The sequence below is a fragment of the Capricornis sumatraensis genome, chromosome 2 (assembly GCF_032405125.1).
Source record: "Capricornis sumatraensis isolate serow.1 chromosome 2, serow.2, whole genome shotgun sequence".
Taxonomy (NCBI): domain Eukaryota; kingdom Metazoa; phylum Chordata; class Mammalia; order Artiodactyla; family Bovidae; genus Capricornis; species Capricornis sumatraensis.
In genome coordinates this window covers 4,718,563-4,741,275 of record NC_091070.1, presented here as the reverse complement: position 1 = coordinate 4,741,275, position 22,713 = coordinate 4,718,563, and positions in this window count along the sequence as shown.

The window sequence follows — 22,713 nt, the reverse complement described above, 5'->3', positions numbered from 1 at the left end:
TCCAGTATTCTGGCCGGGAAAATTCCATGGACTGTATAGTCCTTGAGATTGCAAAGAGGAAGACACAACTGATGACTTTCACTTTCAAATGTTACAAAGAGCAAAGTTAAGGCATGGGATCATTTTGACTGGAATGCGTCCAGTCCTGTTCTCTCAGAAAGAAATGAGAAATCAATGAAGAAAGTATATTGGGGGGAATATGGGCTGGGGGTGTGAGGGAGGTCCAGGAGGGAGGAGGTGTATATCTATGCATATGGCTGATTCACTTTGTTGTGCAGCAGAAATGAATACAACATTGTAAAGCAATTATACTATGAAAAGAAAAGAACATATCTTGTACTTAATGAACACAGTCTTAAAGCAGCAATGTAGCTGCCTTGCAGGTCCTCATAGAGCCCAGACCTCAACATCATTTGGCCGAATAGAGAAATCATTATCCTCTGGTTCTAAATGAGAGCTACTCAACTTGAATCTATATTTTAAGCTTCTTTTATGGAGAAAGTTTAGATACAGAACTTGTAGCAGCCAAAGAATAAGACTGAAGAGAGACTGGTAGGTAAGTATAATACAGATGCTAAGTGTTATGTAGTGATGAATATTTATTAGAACACTGTTTAAGTAGAGTTTCCTTTCTTTTACTCTTCTTTCTGGATTCCCACTGAGTCTCATAGTTCGTATTTTAACAAACAGCACATGGCCATTTCCTCTGCCTTTTTAGGCAACCATGTTACAAATAAAAATCTGCACATCTCATTTTTAGTTTTCTTTATTTAATGTGGGTTAGCCTCACTCATCCTTTGCTGCCCTTTTAAAATATTTTTGTCTTTTTTTTTTTTGAAAATAAGAATTAGATACATATTTTCAAACCTGTTTTTTTCCTTCTGTTGTCAGTAATAGTTTTTTATTTATTATTATTATTTTTTTTTTACTTTACAATATTGTATTGGTTTTGCCATACTTCAACATGAATCTGCCACAGGTATACACATGTTCAATCTCATATGAATGAAGCTTAAGTTAAATTAGGAAGCATTGGTAAAAATTAATGTAAAAGAAATACACACCACTGAAGTGTAAGATCTTTACTGATATATAACAATTTACCTGATGTGTATTTTTTGAATGAAGATGAATTAATTTTTGGTAAGTCTTGTTTTGACATATTCTTCAAAATCTTTGCTGTTGCTGCTAAGTTGCTTCAGTCATGTCCAACTCTATGCGACCCTATGGACAGCAGCCCACCAGGCTCCTCCATCCACAGGATTCTCTAGACAAGAATACTGGAGTGCATTGCCATTTCCTTCTCAAAAGCTTTGGAAGGAAGTTATTCCTAGCCATTCAAAAGCCTATGAAGTGGGACAGAGAGGAGCATGCTGATGTTCAATTTTTTTTCCTTGATAGACTCAAAAGACAGTTGCACAGTTTCAGATGAGTCTACTACCTGAAATTCATTAAGCTCAGACCCATTCATCCTTAAATTTCTCTTGATCACTGTCTGTTCAACGTGTTATGCTCTTCTTTCAGTCACTTCCAGTCTCCATGAAAATAAGAGGTCAGGAATGACTTCCCATCCACGCTCTAATGAAACAATGCTGGGAACAAGCGCACCAATGCACATGTTGCACCAATGCACCGTACAGACATGCAATGAGCTCCTGTGTGATTCATGGAAGAACATCATCTATGTAATACAAAGGGGACTGTGGGCTGCTCAGTAATGGCTGGTTAGCGTAAACTGCTCTTCTGAGAGGATGTCAACCAGCCCTGGACCAACAGTCACCAACAAACGAGGATCCTGAAAAGGAACCGAGGTCTGCGGAGGGCAATTCCTTTGAGTGAAGGAACTAACACTCGTACCCAGGGTGTGGTTCCCACAGCAGATTTCAGTGCGAGATGGCTGGTCTTGAAAGACAGATCAGAAGCACCAAGGGCAATTAACGGCAACAATGGGATTATTTGCCCACTTACGCTTCTCCCAATTCCTCTACAGATTTGTGATACAAATGCAATCATTTTTCCCTTTCTATATGTATTGCTCCACTGGGAATTCACAACTGATGCCATCAAATGGGTGCTTGCAAGGGGAATTTGAAAATATTCACCTATACCTCACAGGATCTGAAGTTAGTGAAGGTTGTTCTCTAAGTTAAAATGGGAACTGAAGTCATGCCATATAGATTCATCTGTTGAGATTTTGAGGAAACATGATTCATTTGCCTTAAAAAGTCAGTGGATGCTGAACGATAAGGATAACAATGACGAAGTTCAAGTTTCAAGATGCTAGAAGTACCTAGATTAATAAAATTATATATCTTGGCATCCAGTTTCAAGTTTACAGATGAAATTAGTAAGGAAAATGAAGCTGAGAAATTATATAGCATCCTCCATTATACTACAGGATGGCAGTGGTGTGTTAACAATACTCTGAAGCTAGTTCCAGCCTTCAGGTTTAACCCTATCGGCCACTGGGCATGACTTAATTTATAGAGCTGTGTCAAAAAGGGGCTTATAAGAAGAATATCTATTTCATAAGGTTAATGAAATTATTAAATGAGTTAATACTTAAAAATACTTTTAAAAAGCTCAGTATATAGAATAACACTCGATAAAATATTTGCTATTAATATTAGAAACATGTATCTGTTAGGCAGTTAGAATAGGAAAAAGGAGTCCAGAATGGCGGTGGCTAAAAGACAAGGAAAGGAAAAGCCTGTGAAAACAGAGCAAAGGAAGGCCAGAGGACTGGGCTGAGGGCCTCAGGGGAAACAGGCAGCACCCCTGCGGGCCCGGTACATAGGGCGGGCCCAGGGGCAGGAAAACACAGAAGAAGAGGAGCCTCTCCCGGGGTTGGCATGCCCTCGTGCCTCAAGGGTGCATTTTCCTTTAGTTTCTAAATAAACCTGAGCTGTAACATAGAGCTTTAACACTGGTTTGTCTGAAGGCTGTAAGGCTGGTCCATCACTTCAAATTTTTTGTTGCAATGAGACAGAACCAAGGAAATTACAAACTCCCCTGACATAACTATATAAAGTCAAAACTGATCTTACTTAGCACTGGTTCCAGAGATTAATAAAAATATGCAGAAAAAAAATGTGTTTTACCAATTCCCTGATCACCTCAGAATGCTTTTGAGTTCTTCATATAAATGTTGTTTATACCTTCCTGAGGGGGGGTTCCCTGGTGGCTCAGAAGGTAAAGAAGGTGCCTGCAATACAGGAGACCCGAATTTGATTTTGGGGTCAGGAAGAGCCCCTGGAGAAGGGAATGGCTACCATTCCAGTACTCTTGCCTGGACCACGGACAGAGGAGCCCAATGGGCTATAGTCCACAGGGTCGCAAAGAGTTGGACATGACTGAGTGACAAACACTATATCTTTTTGAAATCATTCCAAAAGATGACATATTCCTTTTTTTCTTAAATCCCTCATTTGATTCTATGAATATCTTGAAATTTATGGAGTTTTTACTAAGTATTAGTCTTTTCACTCCAGTACTCTTGCCTGGAGAATCCCATGGAAGGAGGAGCCTGGTAGGCTGCAGTCCATGGGGTCACTAAGACTCGGACACGACTGAGCAACTTCACTTTCACTTTTCACTTTCAAGCATTGGAGAAGGAAATGGCAACCCACTCCAGTGTTCTTGCCTGGAGAATCCCAGGGACGGCAGAGCCTGGTGGGCTGCCATCTATGGGGTCGCACAGAGTTGGACACGACTGAAGCGACTTAGCAGCAGCAGCAGTCTTTCCACAGCTACGGAGCCTAAGTCAACAACCTAGATTTTTCACTATCCTTCTAGACAGTAAAGCACTTCATGTTAGAATGCTATGAGTTGAATTCACATGATCTTCTTTGTTGAATTTGCTTTTGTCCCCACCGATTATACAAGAATGGACATATGGTCTCTAATTTGATTTATTAAAGACTAATTTTTGAAAGAAGCCTCTCATCGTCAGATGCACACAGGCATGAAAATAGCAAGGATTTTTCTTTCTTTCTTTTTTATTTTTATGTTTTGGTCTTCTTTTCATTGCATTCAGAAAGCAGCAGACTAAGGAGGTGCTGGTGGTGAGGCAGAAGGCAGTCATCGAAGGCAGCAAATGCACCGTACAGTTTTCAGCTTAGAAAAGCTATTTTTAAAGACTTTGTAGAAGGAAACTTCATTTGCAGAAAATCAAGAAAATTTCATAGCTTTCATTCTGCGTTCTGTCATTTGAATACAAATGAGATCAATGGAAATATTCTTGTCTTAGCTAGGAAATTTCAGATCAAGCGCAGCAACAGTCTGAAGTCCCGGAGTGACAACTGGGGAGGAAGGGTTGCGGGCTAAGCAACTGTGCTGAGAAGCGTAGTGTGGGAAAGAGAGGACAGTCAACATCTTCTGTGGCTGTCAGAGATTAATGCTGATATATGGGAGGCATGGCAATGTTTCACAAGTGGAGAAAGGGAAGATAAGAAATATGAATGCTTTGCCTAAAGTCTCAATGCTACTTAGGTGGGAGGGGGGTTCAAGTTTGGGAACGCATGTACACCCGTGGTGGATTCATGTCAATGTATGGCAAAACCAATACAGTATTGTAAAGTAAAATAAAGTAAAAATAAAAATTAAAAAATAATAAAATAAAATGAAAGATTGAAAAAAAAAGAAATATAACTAAATCATTTTGATTCATTGACTTTAATATTATCTTTCATAAAATTCGCACTTCATTATTTTCAAAATTATTGCTATCTTTCTATCCCAAGAATTTTGCATTCTTAATTTTTTATGCCTACCTCACCTACAAGTGACTTAGCAGCAGCAGCAGCAGTAGCACCTACAAGCAGACTATTTTCTAGTACCATTTTTCAGAAACTATAATTTATTTTCTAAATATTTGTCCCACCTTCTACATGACTACTTGTGTATAGATTTCTTCTATCTTGTATCTGTCAAAATTCTAGAGATACTGCTTTATAGATTTGTAGTCTTTGTTCTTCTGAATGTGATTCCTTCACAGGTATTATGTTTTACTAACATGCTTAAAAAATATTTTTTTCCATTAAAATTGAAAAAGGATCTTCAGGTTATAGATTGAAGTTGTTGCCATTGCAGTAACCCTAATGCTGGGAAAGATTGAAGGCGGGAGGAGAAGGGGACGACAGAGGATGAGATGGTTGGATGGCATCTCTGACTCAATGGACATGAGTCTGAGTAAGCTCCAGGAGCTGGTGATGGACAGGGAAGCCTGGCATGCTGCATTCCATGGGGTTGCAAAGAGCTGGACATGACTGAACGACTGAACTGAACTGAACTGAACTGAATATTTAATGATGTTCTTTTATTTATTTATTTATTTAAATCTGGACACAGTCTTTTCACTGGCTCAGGGGGGAAAAAAAAAGGTTAATTACAGTTTTGCATAATGCTTCTCTTCCAATTGTCTTTCTTAACTGATGTGTTATTATGTTTATACTTATTCAATCCCTTATATCCTCTCAAATTTTCATCAGTTTCCTTTAGCAAATCATTTTTAGTGATAAGTTTTTCATAGGCATATTCTTTGGTGGAAATATCAGGGCACTATTTATTATCCCTTTCTGTGCATTCTCATTTCAAAGGCCTAGTGCAGCTTTGTTTTCTGTTTACTCTTCCCTGGATGGCAGGTGGTATGCTCAGCGTTTGACTGATGTTCAACATAGGTTGATGGAGTGTCCTTAATCTTAATATTTATGTGAAAACCTGGTGCTTTATCATCTTCATATTCTAACAGTCACCTATTCAGGTTAGTTATCTGATGAATCTTCTCCAGTTTGATTTTTGCAGTCTTCAAACATTTCCTTTTAGGCAGGTGTAGGTATTCTGTTTCACTGAGTTAAACAAGGCTGTGGGCCATGTGATCAGATTGGATAGTTTTCTGTGATTGTGGTTTTAGTCTGTCTGCCCTCTGATGCCCTCTCTCAGTGCCTACTGTCTTACTGGGGTTTCTCTTACCTAGGACGTAGCGTATCATGTGCAGCCGCTGTTCCTTACCTCTGACATGGGGTATCTACTCGCGGCCGCCGCTGCTGACCTTGGATGTGGGGTATCTTCTCTCAGCCATGCACCGTTCCAGCACTGTGCAGCTCAATGAACTAAGTGAATGAACTAACTCAACAAAACTAAGCCATGCCGCGAAGGACCACCCAAGACAGACGGGACATGGTGGAGAGTTCTGACGAAATGTGGTCCACTGGAGAGGGGAATGGCAAACCACTTCAGTATTCTTGCCTTGAGAACCCCATGAACAGTATGAAAAGACAAAAAGATAGGACACTGAAAGATTAACTCCCCAGGTCGGTAGGTGCCCAACAGGCTACTGGAGATCAGTGGAGAAATAATCCCAGAAAGAATGCAGGGATGGAGCCAAAGCAAAAACAACACCCAGTTGTGGATGCGACTGGTGACAGAATCAAATTATGATGCTGTAAATAGCAATATTGCATAGGAACCTGGAGTGTTAGGTCCATTGAATCAAGGCAAATTGGAAGCAGTCAAACAGGAGACAGCAAGACTGAACTCGACATTCTAGGAATCTGAGAACTAAAGTGGACTGGAATGGGTAAATTTAATTCAGATGACCATAATATCTACTACTGTGGGCAGGAATCTCTCAGGAGAAATGGAGTAGCCATCATAGTCAACAAAAGAGTCCGAAATGTGGTACTTGGATGCAATCTCAAAAATAACAGAATGATCTCTGTTCATCTCCAAGGCAAACCATTCAATATTAAGTCTATGCCCTGACTAGTAATGCTGAAGAAGCTAAAGTTGAACAGTTCTATGAAGACCTACAAGACCTTTTAGAACCAACACCCCCCAAAAGATGTCTTTTCCATTGTAGGGGACTGGAATACAAAAGTAGGAAGTCAAGAAACACCTGGAGTAACAGGCAAATTTGGCCTTCGAGTACAAAATGAAGCAGGGCAAAGGATAATAGAGTGTTGTCAAGAGAATGCACTGGTCATAGCAAACACCCTTTTCCAACAACACAAGGGAAAGCTCCACAAGTGGATATCACAAGATAGCCAACACTAAAATCAGATTGATTATATTCTTTGCAGCCAAAGATGGAGAAACTATACAGTCAGCAAAAACAAGACTGGGAGCTGACTGTGGCTCAGATCATGAACTCCTTATTGCCAAATTCAGACTTAAATTGAAGAAACTGGGGAAAACCACTAGACCATTCAGGAATTACCTAAATCAAATCCTTTATGATTATACAGTGGAAGTGAGAAATAGATTTAAGGGACTAGATCTGATAAACAGAATGCCTGACGTTTGCGACACTGTACAGGAGACAGGAATCAAGACCATCTCCGAAAAAAGAAATGCCAAAAATCAAAATGGCTGTCTGTGGAGGCTTTACAAATAGGTGTGAAAAGAAGAGAAGCAAAAAAGCAATGGAGAAAAGATGAGATATACCCATTTGAATGCTGAATTCCAAAGAATAGCACGGAGAGATTAAAAACAAACAAACCTTCCCCAGTGATCGGTGCAAAGAAATAGAGGAAAATAATAGAATGGGAAAGACTAGAGATCTCTTCAAGAAAATTAGAGATACCAAGGGGACATTTCATGAAAAGATGGGTTCAATAAAGAATAGACAATGTATGGACCTAACAGAAGCAGAAGATATTAAGAAGTGGCAAGAATACACAGAACTGTACAAAAAAAGATCGTCACTACTCAGATAACCAGGATGGTGTGATCACTCACCTAGAGCCAGACTTCCTGGAATGTGAAGTCAAGTGGGCCTGAGGAAGCATCACTAGGAATAAAGCTAGTGGAGGTGATGGAATTCCAGTGGAGCTGTTTCAAATCCTGAAAGATGATGCTGTGAAACTGCTACACTCAATACGCCAGCAAATTTGGAAAACTCAGCAGTGGCCCAGACTGGAAAAGGTCAGTTTCCCTTCCAATCCCAAAGAAAGGCAATGCCAAAGAATGCTCAAACTACTGCACATTTGCACTCATCTCACACGTTTGCAAAATAATGCTCAAAATTCTCCAAGCCAGGCTTCAATAGTAGATGATCCATGAAACTTCCAGATGTTCAAGCTGGTTTTAGAAAAGGCAGAGGAACCGGAGATCAAATTGCTGACATCTGCTGGATCATTGAAAAGCAAGAGAGTTTCAGAAAAACATCTATTTCTGCTTTATTGACTATGCCAAAGCCTTTGACTGTGTGGATCACAACAGACTGTGGAAAATTCTAAAAGAGATGAGAAGGTAGACCACTTGACCTGCCTCTTGAAAAATCTGTATGCAGGTCAGGAAGCAACAGTTAGAACTGGCCATGGAACAGACTGCTTCCAAATAGGAAAAGGGGTATGTCAAGGCTGTATATTGTCACCCTGCTTATTTAACTTTTATGCAGAGTACATCATGAGAAACACTGGACTGGAAGAAGCACAAGCTGGAATCAAGATTGCCGGGAGAAGTGTCAATAACCTCAGATATGCAGATGAAAGCTCCCTTATGGCAGAAAGTGAAGAGGAGCTAAAAAGCCTCTTGATGAAAGTGAAAGAAGAGAGTGAAAAAGTTGGCTTAAAACTCAACATTCAGAAAACGAAGATCATGGCATCTGGTCCCATCACTTCATGGGAAGTAGGGGGGGAAACAGTAGAAACATTGTCAGACTTTATATTCTTGGGCTCCAAAATCACTGCAGATGGTGCCTGCAGCCATGAAATTAAGAGACACTTACTCCTTGGAAGGAAAGTTATGACCAACCTAGACAGCATATTAAAATGCAGAGATATTACTTTGCCTACAAAGGTCCATCTGGTCAAGGCTATGGTTTTTCTAGTAGTCATATATGGATGTGAGAGTTGGACACTAAAGAAAGCTAAGCACCAAAGAATTCATGCTTTTGAACCGTGGTGTTGGAGAAGACTTGAGAATCCCTTGGACTGCAAGGAGATCCATTCAGTGCATCCTAAAGGAGATCAGTCCTGGGTGTTCATTGGAAGGACTGATGTTAGGAAACATTAGGAGACTGAAGCTGAAACTCCAATACTTTGGCCACCTGATCCAAAGAACCAACCCATTTGAAAAGACCCTGATGCTGGGAAAGATTGAAGGTCAGATGAGAGGGGATGACAGAGGCTGAGATGGTTGGATGGCATCACCAACTCAATGGACGTGAGTTTGGGTAAACTCCAGGAGTTGGTGATGGACAGGGAAGCCTGGCGTGGGGCAGTCAGGGTCACAAAGCATGGGACATGACTGAGGAAACTGAAACTGCACGGAAGGTGTTCCCTGTCTAACATGAACTCCTTCTGTTGTGCCTTCTCCACCCCGATTATAGTACTTTATGAGCCCCTTAGCATCATAGGAGAGTGTCCCTACATCCGTCCTTTCCTAAGTCGTGGTCTGGGTTGCATATTAAATGTTATAATCTGAAGAAAGAAGGAAGGGGTAACTTAAATGTTACCTCCTCCTCCCCTATTGACTTTGTTATTTAGTGGTTTATGTAATAGAGTCTCATTATGTCTCTTTTATACTTGGGTATTACAATACTGTGTTACTTATTTCATTCCTCAAAATGTTCCAGCTTTACCTGTTGGGACTTCTTTCTGACAGGATCTTGTATCCCTTTAATGTATTCCCACTGTATTAGTGTTAGTCACTCAGTTGTGTCTGACTTTTTGTGACCCCGTGGACTACAGCTCGCCAAGTTCCTCTGTCTGTGGAATTCTCCAGGCAAGAATATTGGAGTGGGTTGCCATTCCCTTCTCCAGGGGATCTTCCTGACACAGGAATCAAACCCTAGTCTCCAGCATTCTTGGTGGACTCTTTACTCTCTGAGCCACCAGGGAAGCCCCAGTATGTTCCCAACCATTTGTTTATTTGAACATTTCTCTATTTTATGGCTCCAATTTTGAACAGTTTCCTTTGGTGGTGATTTAGGCACTAAGTCGTGTCCAATTCTTGTGACCCCATGGACTGTAGACTGATGGGCTCCTCTGTCATTGGGATTCTCCAGGCAAGGATACTGAAGTGGGCTGCCATTTCCTTCTCCAGGGGATCTTCCCAACCCAGGAATCAAACCCGGGTCTCCTGCATTGCAAGCAGATTCTTTACCCACTTTTACCACTTTTACGAGCAAAGCATTCAGATTCCTTTAGTATGTCATTTTTAATGATAAGTTCTTCAGAGAGAGACTCGTCAGTGAAAATATCAGAACATTATCTGTTATTCCTTTTTGCTATCATTTCAAAGAGCTTTTTCAAAAAGACTATTCTCAAGACTGTTTTTGCATATTTCCATCACCAGCCCTGGATTCTGCCATTTCTCCAAGGAGTCCTGGTTCCTTTTATTGGAAAATGCTATTTAGAAACCAAGATACAGGTGGTAGGTATACTCTTTCTTTAAAAGACACATATATACACTCAAAATTATGGTGATGAACTGATGCTTACTTTCAAGAATATCTTAAACTCAAGTCACGTCATATGCAGAGTTCAATTTTGTTTTCTGCTAAGCTAGTTAATATTATATCCTCACAGATCAGAAATTATCAAATATATAGCTTTTAGCTTAATTTTTCCATAAAATTTGATATTTTCACTATTTCATCTAATTCAATTTTGAACATTTCATATTATAAACATTTTCTGAACAAAATAACATATTTAAAATATTTATCCAAACTTAAGGAGATCTTAAACTTCCCCTTTAAAAGTTTAAACTAAGGGATGATATAATTTTATTTATTAAGTATATCTCTAAAATATATATTTCCCTTATTTTGAATAAAATGTCAGAAACAGAAGCTTTAAAATGGCAAGAGGTTATTGTTTGTTTCCTTGGTTTTTTTTCTTTTAATTTGGCATTTATAGTCTGACAATTATCACAAAAATAAAATAGCTCAGCATCTTGTTTATCACATAAGCCCAATAACAAAATAACTATTGCAGTGAAATTAAGCAACAAACTATTAGCACTGCAGAAGAGAAGTGAAGGGGAATCATTAGAGAAGGGCTTCCATGGTGGCTCAGATGGCAGAGAATCTGCCTGCAGTGCGGAAGACCCAGATTCGACCCCTGGGTCAGGAAGATCCCCTGGAAAAGGGCATGGCAACACACTGCAGTACTCTTGCCTGGAGGATCCCATGCACAGAGTGGCCTGGGGGACTACATTCCATGGGCTCGAAAAGCGTCCAACACACCTGGACAACTAGCACTTTCACTTTAGTAGAGAAAAAGCTACGTCCATATAAACTGGGAAAATATATGAAGTGCCGTTCTGAGGAAAGCTATTTTGTGTTTGGAATATGAATATATGGGCTCAATTCTGAATACACAGACAGTTGTCTGTAACCTTGGTCCAGTGCCTTAACAGATCTGACCTGGTGTCTTCATATTGAATACTGCAGAGAACTTCACAGCCCTGCTTACTTTCCAACATTCTTGTGAAATCAAAGAACAAAATGCACATGAGGGCTATTTTTAAACTGCAAAATGCTATGCAAATGTACATTACTTTTGTTAGCCTTAATGAATATGCATCATGGCATTGTAAATTAGAACTGGAATTCTTGGACTGAAAGAGAAAGTGTAGATAATGAAGTGATTTTAATGGTATGTCCATGAAACTCACAGCTCATTTTTGTAGTCCTAACAGCCAGGACATATAGCATTTTTCCCAGTTAATAAACACTTGAATAAAAGTGAAGAACATTTTCAAAAAAAAGCAATATTTCTTTCTGTTTTTATTGCCAGTGTCCTCATTGAGCATGACCTATTTTGATGGCCTTCAAACCAACAAGCTTCCCGTTGTATTCTAGCCAATTAGCCTACAGTACTGCAAGATATCTTCTAGAGTCAGTATCGCCATGCCATTGACTTGCAATAACTAATGTCTCTTCATTATCATAAAAAAATTCTAAAATTTTCAACATATCATCAAACTATCCAACTGAGCCTTCCATGTCTATTTTCCCTATTTCATCATACAAAAGTAATGTCTCAACTAAAATCAGTTACTGCTTTTTCATGAATATTCACTACTTTTTCTTTTACTTAAGAATGACAATATTTATCACAAGCTGTGACAAGTGTGTATTTACCTCCTGCTAAATAGCATTGCATTGACAATCTTACATGAAAGAAAAGGAAAGGAAGTTCAAATAAACCGTTTCAAATAACTAACTCTTGTGTTCAACAGATGAGAACCACTCAGAAGGGACAAAAGACTGTCAGTAATCATTGATAAATTATTGGTTTGGATTGTCAGAGTTATTGGGAATTTAAAGAAAAAAGCTTCTGAGTATTGAGAGGAAGTTTTAGAAAATAGAAAATAAGCAGATTTGAAATGACTCTGAATTGATGGCAAAAATATGTCTCTATGTCATCTGCATACAACTGAACATTCTCATTCAGAAGAAAAATTGGAATCTGATGGGCAAAATGATTGTGATTATAAATACCTCTTGGTGTTTTACATTTACGTATTCATCCTTTTATTTATTCATTAATTCAAGAATCGTCGTTGAGCACCTACTATGTGCTTGAGATTTTCCCATCGCCTAGGAATAGACAGTAAACAAGCAAGTTCCGCTCTCAAAGACCTTTCATCGCAGTTGGGACCAGCCCGCCAAAGCCAGGACACAGAACGACGTCAGAGCCCAGGCTGCAGTAGGCGCTCTGAAGACAAATAAAGCGGAGGGTGGTGCTGGAGGGTAGGGGGACGGAGTGGCAGCTCTTTTACTCAGAGAGTTCAAGGAAAAACTCTTCTGGTCAGTGTGTGTCTGAAAGAGACCTGTGTACCTGGAGGAGGGATCCAAGTGCATACCTGGGAGCTCAGTCTGGAGGAGGAGAAGTGCCAAAGCCCTGAGGCAAAGGCAGGCTCACAAAGTTCTGGAGCAGTCACAGGACTCTACGTGCAGCAGAGTGAGCCAGGGAAAAGAGGGTTAGGCGAGGAGGCTGGAAAGGTGGCTGTGCACACCGTCATCGGAGGCATTGAGGCCAGACGGTGGACTTCAGATGCTATTCTGGGAAAGGCAGGATGTTAGTCATTGGCTGTGAGCAGACAAGTAACAAGATCTGACCTGAGTTTAATCAATCCCTCTGGCTGCTGCTGAGAATAGACCTTGAGAGGCACAAAGAGGAGGCAGGGAGCAGCAAGAGGGACTGAGTCATATTCTGGTGAGAGCAGCTGGGGATAGCTTAGGGCAGTAGCTGCAGAGATGGCGTGGTTCCCTGCTGCCTTTGGGATAAAGCAAACCTCCTTCAACGGGCTTAAAGGTGCGTTCTTTCCTGTGTCCACAACCACATTCGCCTGCTCCTCTTGTTCCCATCACGGTCCACCCGACATTTCTCTGTCCAAGCCATCTGTCAGTGCGTGACCTTCGTAGGCTACTTTCCGTGCAATCAATATTCTTCCTCTCTTTATTCACCTAGTTGATTATTCTCACCTTTTAACATTCAGTTCTTCAGAAAAGTCCTCTCCAATCTAATACTCTGGCTCAAATTCTCTTAACATAGGCTCTCGTTGTGACTTGTATTTACACTTCAGGGCAGTGAACATAAAGATAGATTTATACCTACTTACATGATTTAAAAAAATGTTTCTATCTGACCAACTGTGAGTATGCTTAGAGAAGGAACCATATGGTTTCTTTGTTCACCTTTAACTTGTCCAATACTTAATATTTTTGGTGCTTTTATTTGCTTAGAAAGAGGAAATAAACTTCAAGTAGATAACTGAACCAAAGTCTCACGCAAAGAGAAGCTGCGTTTGGCATGAGAATACATGGATTAATATCAGTTTTTCATGTCAAAACTGAAGAGCTTTGGTTTCTTCATGTATAAAATTAAGAACTTTGGGGATGACTGGGCCAACGGATCGAGTTTTCCGAGGCTCTAAGATTTGAGACAAATTAGTAGTGTGACAGGTAAATCCCATTTTCTCTTTTGATTACAGCGTGGTATTTGCATAACTCTAAGAAATTGAATAAATGCAATTAGATCTTTGTTTTTAAGTTAGTCTAAAAATATAAGTATGTATGCACAGTAAAAGTAGAAGAGGTTACCAATTACAAAGGGCATGAACTTGTAGTGAACAAGTTACACAGGAAAGCTCGAGAGATGAATCTCCTGAAAATGTTGCTGGCTCTACACGCTGGCTGAGGAGACTGGCGCCTCCGTGTGGTGACTTGAGGGATGTACACTGAGGGAGCAGGATTTAGGGGCCCCAAAACAGTTCTCATTGAATGGAACCATAAGAATATATGCACCTTAGATGGATTTATCAATAGCTGTCTCATATTAGAGACTAAAACACTCCCCTAATGGCCTAATCAGTACCCAGGAAAGAGATCAGGTTACCGGCTTCTTATCTACCCACTGCTAGAGTAGAAGTGTCCACTTACAAATGTCCCCGTGAAGGTGATTTCTATGTCTTTGAACAGAGTTAGGGTGGTTCTGTCAATTAAGAATCCACCTCAATGCAGGAGACCCGGGTTCAATCCCTGGGTCAGGAAGATCCCCTGAAGAAGGAAATGGCAGCCCTCTCTTGCATTCTTGAGAAATTCCATGGACAGAGGAGCATACTAAGAACATATTCCTATATATTAACATATAGGAATTGCCCTCAAAATATTTGATCTGAGTGAAACCAAGAAAAGGAAAATGTACACTGTAAATGTTGATCAGATGAACACACTTGAACCTGCCTGTTGTGTTTATGTGTGTTTGGGAGTTGTTGGTCTTCCTTGTTTAGTTGCTAAGTTGTGTCCAACTTGTTTGCGACCTCAAGGACTACAGCCCGCCGGTCTTCCCTGCCCCTGGGATTCTCCAGGGAACAATAGTGGCGTGGGTTGCCGTTTCCTTCTTCAGGGGATCTTCTAGACACAGGGATCAAAGCTGCATTTCCTGCATTGACAAGTGGATTCCTTACCACTGAGCCACCAGGGAAACCAGGAGAGTTAATACATATTCACTCTGCACAAAATTTTAACAAGTGTCAGAGCAATGAGGGCAAAAAGAAGAAAAGTACTTGAGAATGCACACGTTTTTGTTTTGTTTTTCATTATCTCCTATTAAGAACAAAATAATTTAACTGATGCATTAATTTGCACTCTAACACCATTCAGTTCAGTTCAGTTCAGTCGCTCAGTCGTGTCCGACTCTTTGCAACGCCATGAATCGCAGCACATCAGGCCTCCCTGTCCAACACCATCTCCCGGAGTTCACTCACACTCACGTCCATTGAGTCCGTGATGCCATCCAGCCATCTCATCCTCTGTCGTCCCCTTCTCCTGCTGCCCACAATCCCTCCCAGCATCAGAGTCTTTTCCAATGAGTCAACTCTTCGCATGAGGTGGCCAAAGTACTGGAGTTTCAGCTTTAGCATCATTCCTTCCAAAGAAATCCCAGGGTTGATCTCCTTCAGAATGGACTGGTTGGATCTCCTTGCAGTCCAAGGGACTCTCAGAAGTCTTCTCCAACAACACAGTTCAAAAGCATCAATTCTTCGGTGCTCAGCCTTCTTCACAGTCCAACTCTCACATCCATACATGACCACTGGGAAAACCATAGCCTTGACTAGACAGACCTTAGTGGGCAAAGTAATGTCTCTGCTTTTGAATATGCTATCTAGGTTGGTCATAACTTTCCTTCCAAGAAGCAAGCGTCTTTTAATTTCATGGCTGCAGTCACCATCTGCAGTGATTTTGGAGGCCCCCAAAATAAAGTCTGACACTGTTTCCCCTGTTTCCCCATCTATTTCTCATGAAGTGATGGGACCAGATACCATGATCTTCGTTTTCTGAATGTGGAGCTTTAAGTCAACTTTTTTGCTCTCCTCTTTCACTTTCATCAAGAAGCTTTTTAGTTCCTCTTCACTTTCTGCCATAAGGGTGCTTTCATCTGCATATCTGAGGTTACTGAGATTTCTCCCGGCAATCTTGATTCCATCTTGTGTTTCTTCCAGTCCAGCGTTTCTCATGATGTACTCTGCATAAAAGTTAAATAAGCAGGGTGACAATATACAGCCTTGACATACTCCTTTTCCTATTTGGAACCAGTCTGTTCTTCCATGGCCAGTTCTAACTGTTGCTTCCTGACCTGCATACAGATTTCTCAAGAGGCAGGTTAGGTGGTCTGGTATTCCCATCTCTTTCAGAATTTTCCACAGTTGATTGTGATCCACACAGTCAAAGGCTTTGGCATAGTCAATAAAGCAGAAATAGATGTTTTTTCTGGAATTGTCTTGCTTTTTCCATGATCCAGCAGATGTTGGCAATTTGATCTCTGGTTCCTCTGCCTTTTCTAAAACCAGCTTGAACATCAGGGAGTTCACAGTTCGTGTATTGCTGAAGCCTGGCTTGGAGAATTTTAAGCATTACTTTACTAGCCTGTGAGATGAGTGCAATTGTGCAGTAGTTTGAACATTCTTTGGCATTGTCTTTCTTTGCAATTGGAATGAAAACTGACCTTTTCCTGTCCTGTGGCCACTGCTGAGTTTTCCAAATTTGCTGGCATATTGAGTGCAGCACTTTCACAGCATCATCACCCAGGATTTGAAACAGCTCCACTGGAATTCCATCACCTCCACTAGCTTTGTTCATAGTGATGTTTTCTAAGGCCCACTTGACTTCACATTCCAAGATGTCTGGCTCTAGATGAGTGATCACATCATCATGATTATCTTGGTTGTGAAGATCTTTTTTGTACAGTTCTTCTGTGTATTCTTGCCACCTCTTCTTAATATCTTCTGCTTCTGTTAGGTCCATACCATTTCTGTCGTTTATCGAGCCCATCTTTGCATGAAATATTCCCTTGGTATCTCTAATTTTCTCGAAGAAATCTCTAGTCTTTCCCATTCTGTTCTTTTCCTCTATTTCTTTGCATTGATCACTGAAGAAGGCTTTCTTATCTCTTCTTGCTATTCTTTGGAACTCTGCATTCAGATGCTTATATCTTTCCTTTTCTCCTTTGCTTTTCACCTCTCTTCTTATCACAGATATTTGTAAGGCCTCCCTGGACAGCCATTTCGCTTTTTTGCATTTCTTTTCCATGGGGATGGTCTTGATCCCTGTCTCCTGTACAATGTCATGAACCTCATTCCATAGTTGATCAGGCACTTTATGAGATCTAGGCCCTTAAATCTATTTCTCACTTTCACTGTATAATCATAAGGGATTTGATTTAGGTTATACCTGAATGGTCTAGCGTTCTTCCTTACTTTCTTCAATTTGAGTCTGAATTTGGCAATAAGGAGTTCATGATCTGAGCCACAGTCAGCTCCTGGTCTTGTTTTTGTTGACTGTATAGAGCTTCTCCATCTTTGGCTGCAAAGAATATAATCAGTCAGATTTCGGTGTTGACCATCTGGTGATGTCCATGTGTAGAGTCTTCTGTTGTGTTGTTGGAAGAGGGTGTTTGCTATGACCAGTGCATTTTCTTGGCAAAACTCGATTAGTCTTTGCCCTGCTTCATTCCGCATTCCAAGGCCAAATTTGCCTGTTACTCCAGGTGTTTCTTGACTTCCTACTTTTGCATTCCAGTCCCCTATAATGAAAAGGACATCTTTATCATCACAAGCATAGGGCTTCTTTGGGGGTTCCGATGGTAAAGAATCTGCCTGCTGTGTGGAGGACTCAGGTTAGATCCCTGGATCAGGAAGGTCCCCTGGAGAAGGGAATGGCAACCCACTCCAGTATTCTTGCCTGGAGAATGCCATGGACAGAGGAGCCTGGTAGGCTACAGTCCTTGGGGTCAGAAACAGTTGGACACGACTGAATGACTAACGTTTTATAGGCATGAGAGAAATCTGCATCTTATCAACATCTGTCCCTCCCAGGACTGCCAGAACTGACTGGAAACACCCATAATGTGATACTATGCTTCCTAATTTTGAGAAGTGATCTGGGAATATGCTTGAGGAAACAAAGACAAGGAAATACACGTGTACCACATGTCACATTTGCAAACTAAGCTGTATATAGAATATAGGCAAATAAGATGCATTTGTTACATTTAAAATGTGGTTCTGTGAGCAATCTGTGTGTGTATAAATGGTGGCTACCCATCTATTTAAACAAAAGCTAGCAAAAACAAATAGCTACCTATCTGTTCTGCTAGCAGTCTTGAGGAGGCAGTTCACAGTTCTACCTTGGGTCATTAGTTGCATCAGGTTTCAAATAAGTCTGTGCAATCATGTGACTTGAATTGGAGTCCTTTTCTCTATTTGCTCTAATATCCAGACTCCCTGACCAGTCACTGTTGGAAATTCAGCAGCCTAACCCTTAGAAACAATATCTCAGTGACATTATTTATATTCAGAGAAAAAGAATCTTCTTTGAATAATGCATACACTGTTTCACCTGCTCTCTGTTTCCTTTTTTTCTTTCTCTTTCATCACATGATCTTTTTTCAATTCTATCAAATTTCCTGGGAAACAAAACTCAATGAAATTCTCCATCTGGTGGGATAACATCTTGAACCATTAGGAAACAAACAATCTTTAGTTTCTAAGCATATACTATTTATTCTTGCCATTGATAGTTGGTTTTTGTTTTTGATTTTTTTTGCTTTTTTTTTAGTAACTGGAACTTTTATTTTTTATTTTTATTTTTTTAAATATAAATTTATTTAATTGGAGGTTAATTACTTTACAATATTGATAATTTTCTACTGATCATGATAGCATTAACCACAGAAACTTAATATTATCCAGTACAATAAAGACAAAGTAAGGGAAGGAAATGACTTTACTAGCGGCCGAGGAGGGCTTCCTGTGTTTCATTATAACTCAGAATCAAGCACGTGGCACACATATATTGACTCTAGTCCAGGAGACACTTGCCTAGAGATTTTTTTTTTTTCTAGTATACATTATTTATTTATTTTTAATTTTACTTTATTTTACTTTACAATAAAGTAAAGACTTCCCTGGTGGGTCAGACGGTAAAGCATCTGTCTACAAGGCGGGAGACCCAGATTCGATCCCTGGATTGGGAAGATGGTCTCCTTGGAGAAGGAAATGGCAATCCACTCCAGTGCTACTGCCTGGAAAATCCCATGGACAGAGGAGTTTGGTAGGCTACAGTCCATGGGGTCGCAAAGAGTCGGACACGACTGAGCGACTTCACTCACTCACTTACTCTACAATACTGTGTTGGTTTTGCCGTACATCAACATGAATCCGCCGCGGGTGTACATGAGTTCCCCATCCTGAACCCCCCTGCCACCTCCCTCCCCATATTTTTACAGAGCAGTAGTGCAGTCTTGGCTAAACAGTATGCTGAAAGGAAGGTACAGTGATTTCCCATATATATTTTGCCTCCACAAATGCATGACCACGTGCCTGCTCAGTTTAGTCATGTCTAACTCTTTGTGACCTCATGGACTGTAGCCTACCAGGCTCCTCCAGGCAAGAATACTGGAGTGGGTTGCCACTTCCTCCTCCAGGGGATCTTCCTAATCCAAGGATCAAACCCGCATCAGATTTCTCCTGCATCTCCTCAATTTGCAGGCAGATTCTTTACCACTGAGCCACCTGGGAAGCCTTCTTCCACACATGTATAGCCTCTCTGAATATTAGCATATCCTACCAAGTGGTTAATCTGTTAACCATCAATGAGTCTACATTGACATATCATCATTGCCCGAAGTCTAGGATTTACATTAAGGTTGACTTTTGGTGATATACATTCTATAGATTTGGACAAGTAGATAATGACATGTATCCATCACTACCAGATACAGAGTATTTTCAATGTTTTAAAAGGCTTCTGCATTCTACATATTTATCTACTCCATTCCCAACCCCTGGAATTCACTTATTTTTTTTTTTTTCCTGTTTCCATGGTTTTGCCTGTTTTAGGAAATGTACAAGTTGGAGTCATGTATATGTCATCTTTTCAGATAGGCATTTTTCATGTAGTAATAAACATTTAAGTTTTGTGTGGCTTAAGAGCTTATTTCTCTTTAGTGCTGAATAACATTCCATTGTCTAGGTATACAAGAGTTCATTCATCCATTCACCTACTGAAAGACATTTTGATGGCTTCTATATTCTGGCACATGAATAAAACTGCTATAAACATCCATGTACAAGCTTTAGTATGGACATAAGTTTTCAACTCTCTGGGGTAATGTGAATTGCTGGCTTAGATGTGGAGTTGTTTAGTTAGAAGCTGCCAAACTCTCTTTCAGAGTGGCTCGTAGAATGTTGCATGTCCACCAGCAGTGCATGAGCTTCTGATTCTCTGGATCCTTACCAGCACTGGATGTGGACACTGTGCCAGATTTTGATCCCCTAATCATGTGTGGACTTCCCAAGCGGCTCAGTGGCAAAGAATCCTCCTGACAGTACAGGAGACACAGGAGACGGGAGTTCAATGCCTCGGTCGGGAGATACCCTGGAGGAGAAAATAGCAACCCACTCTAGTATTGTTGCCTGGAAAATTCCATGGACAGAGCAGTCCATGGGGTCATGAAGAGTCAGACATGACTGAATGACTGAAAACGCACACGCACACACACAAAAGGTGTGTAGTAGTATCTTGTTTCAATATGCTTTTCCCGAATAAGATATGATGTCGAACATTTACTCATATGCTTACTTGTCATCTGTATCTCTTCCATGGTGGAGTGTCTGCTAAGGATTTTGGCCAATATCTTGGTGGGGTTGGTTTTCTACTGTTGAGATTTCAGAGTTATTTGTACACTTTGGATCGCTTCTTTATCAGATATATCTTTTGCAAGCATTTTTCTCTCAGTCTGTGGCTTGTCCAATCATTCTCTTGACACCATATATAGAAAAGTATTTTTATTTTGGCGGGATTTATTGTACATACTGCTGTGTTTCATGTGCAAATTTCTCTTGCTTATTTCTAGAATGTGGGAAAGCAAGTGACTTTTTCATATTAATCTTTATCGTGCAACTTCGTATAAACACTTAATAGTTGTAAGAGATTTTTTTGTTGTTTATCCTTTCAGATTTTCTACATAGACCATGATGTCATCTCTGAACAAAGACGCATTGTTTTTCTTCCTTCCCAATCTGTATGTTTTTTATTTCCTTTTCTTACCTCATTGCATTAGGCTTCCCTGCTGGCTCAGAGGATAAAGCATCTGCCTGCAATGCAGGAGACCTGGGTTCGATCCCTGGGTTGGGAAGATCCCCTGGAGAAGGAAATGGCAACCCACTCCAGTATTCTTGCCTAGAGAATCCCATGGACAGAGGAGCCGGGTGGGCTACAGTCCACAGTGTCACAAAGAGTTGGACACGACTGAGCGACCTCACACACACCTTATTGCATTAGTTAAAATTTCCAGTATAATGTTGAAAAGGAGTCATAAGAAGGAACATTCTTGCTTTTACCTAATCTTAGTGAGAAAACTTGAAGTACTTCACCACTGAGTTTATGTTCAGTTCAGTTCATTCGCTCAGTTGTGTCTGACTCTTTGTGACCCCATGAATCGCAGCACACCAGGCCTCCCTGTCCATCACCAACTCCTGGAGTTCACTCAAACACATCCATTGAGTCAGTGATGCCATCCAGCCATCTCATCCTCGGTCTTCCCTTTCTCCTCCTATCCCCAGTCACTTCCAGCATCAGAGTCTTTTCCAGTGAGTCAACTCTTCACATGAGGTGGCAAAAGTACTGGAGTTTCAGCTTCAGCATCATTTCCTCCAAAGAAATCCCCGGGGCTGATCTTCAGAATGGACTGGTTGGATCTCCTTGCAGTCCAAGGGACTCTCAAGAGTCTTCTCCAACACCACAGTTCAAAAGCATCAATTCTTCGGCACTCAGCTTTCTTCACAGACCAAATCTCACATCCATACATGACCACTGGAAAAACCATAGCCTTGACTAGATGGACCTTAGTCGGCAAAGTAATGTCTCTGCTTTTGAATATACTATCTAGGTTGGTCATAACTTTTCTTCCAATGAGTAAGCGTCTTTTAATTTCATGGCTGCAGTCGCCATCTGCAGTGATTTTGGAGCCCCCCAAAATAAAGTCTGACACTGTTTCCCCATCTATTGCCCATGAAGTGATGTTAACTATAGACTTTTTGGTAGGTTTTTTTTTTTTTTTTTTAAAGCCATATTAGGCAGTTCCCCTCTATTCCTATTGTACTGAGCAATTTCATCATGAGTGCAAGATTTGGCCAAATATTTCTTCCATATCTATTGATATGATTATGTGATTAATCTTTAGTCTGTTGATACAATGAGTTACAATAATTGATTTTTGAATGTTGAACCAGTCTTACATACATGGAACAAATTACACATGGTTCAGTTCAGTTAAGTCACTCAGTCATGTCTGACTCTTTGCGACCTCATGGAGTGCAGCAGGCCAGGCCTCCCTGTCCATCACCAACTCCCAGAGTTTACCCAAACTCATGCCCATTGAGTCTGTGATGCCATCCAGCCATCTCTTCCTCTGTCATTCCCTTCTCCTCCTGCCCTCAATCTTTCCCAGCATCAGGGTCTTTTCAGATGAGTCAGCTCTTTGCATCAGGTGGCCAAAGTATTGGAGTTTCAGCTTCAATGTCAGTACTTCCAATGAACACTCAGGACTGATTTCTTTTAGGATGGACTGGTTGGATCTCCTTGCTGTCCAAGGGACTCTCTAGAGTCTTCTCCAACACCACAGTTCAAAAGCATCAATTCTTCAGCCCTCAGCTTTCTTTATAGTCCAACACTCACATCCATACATGACTACT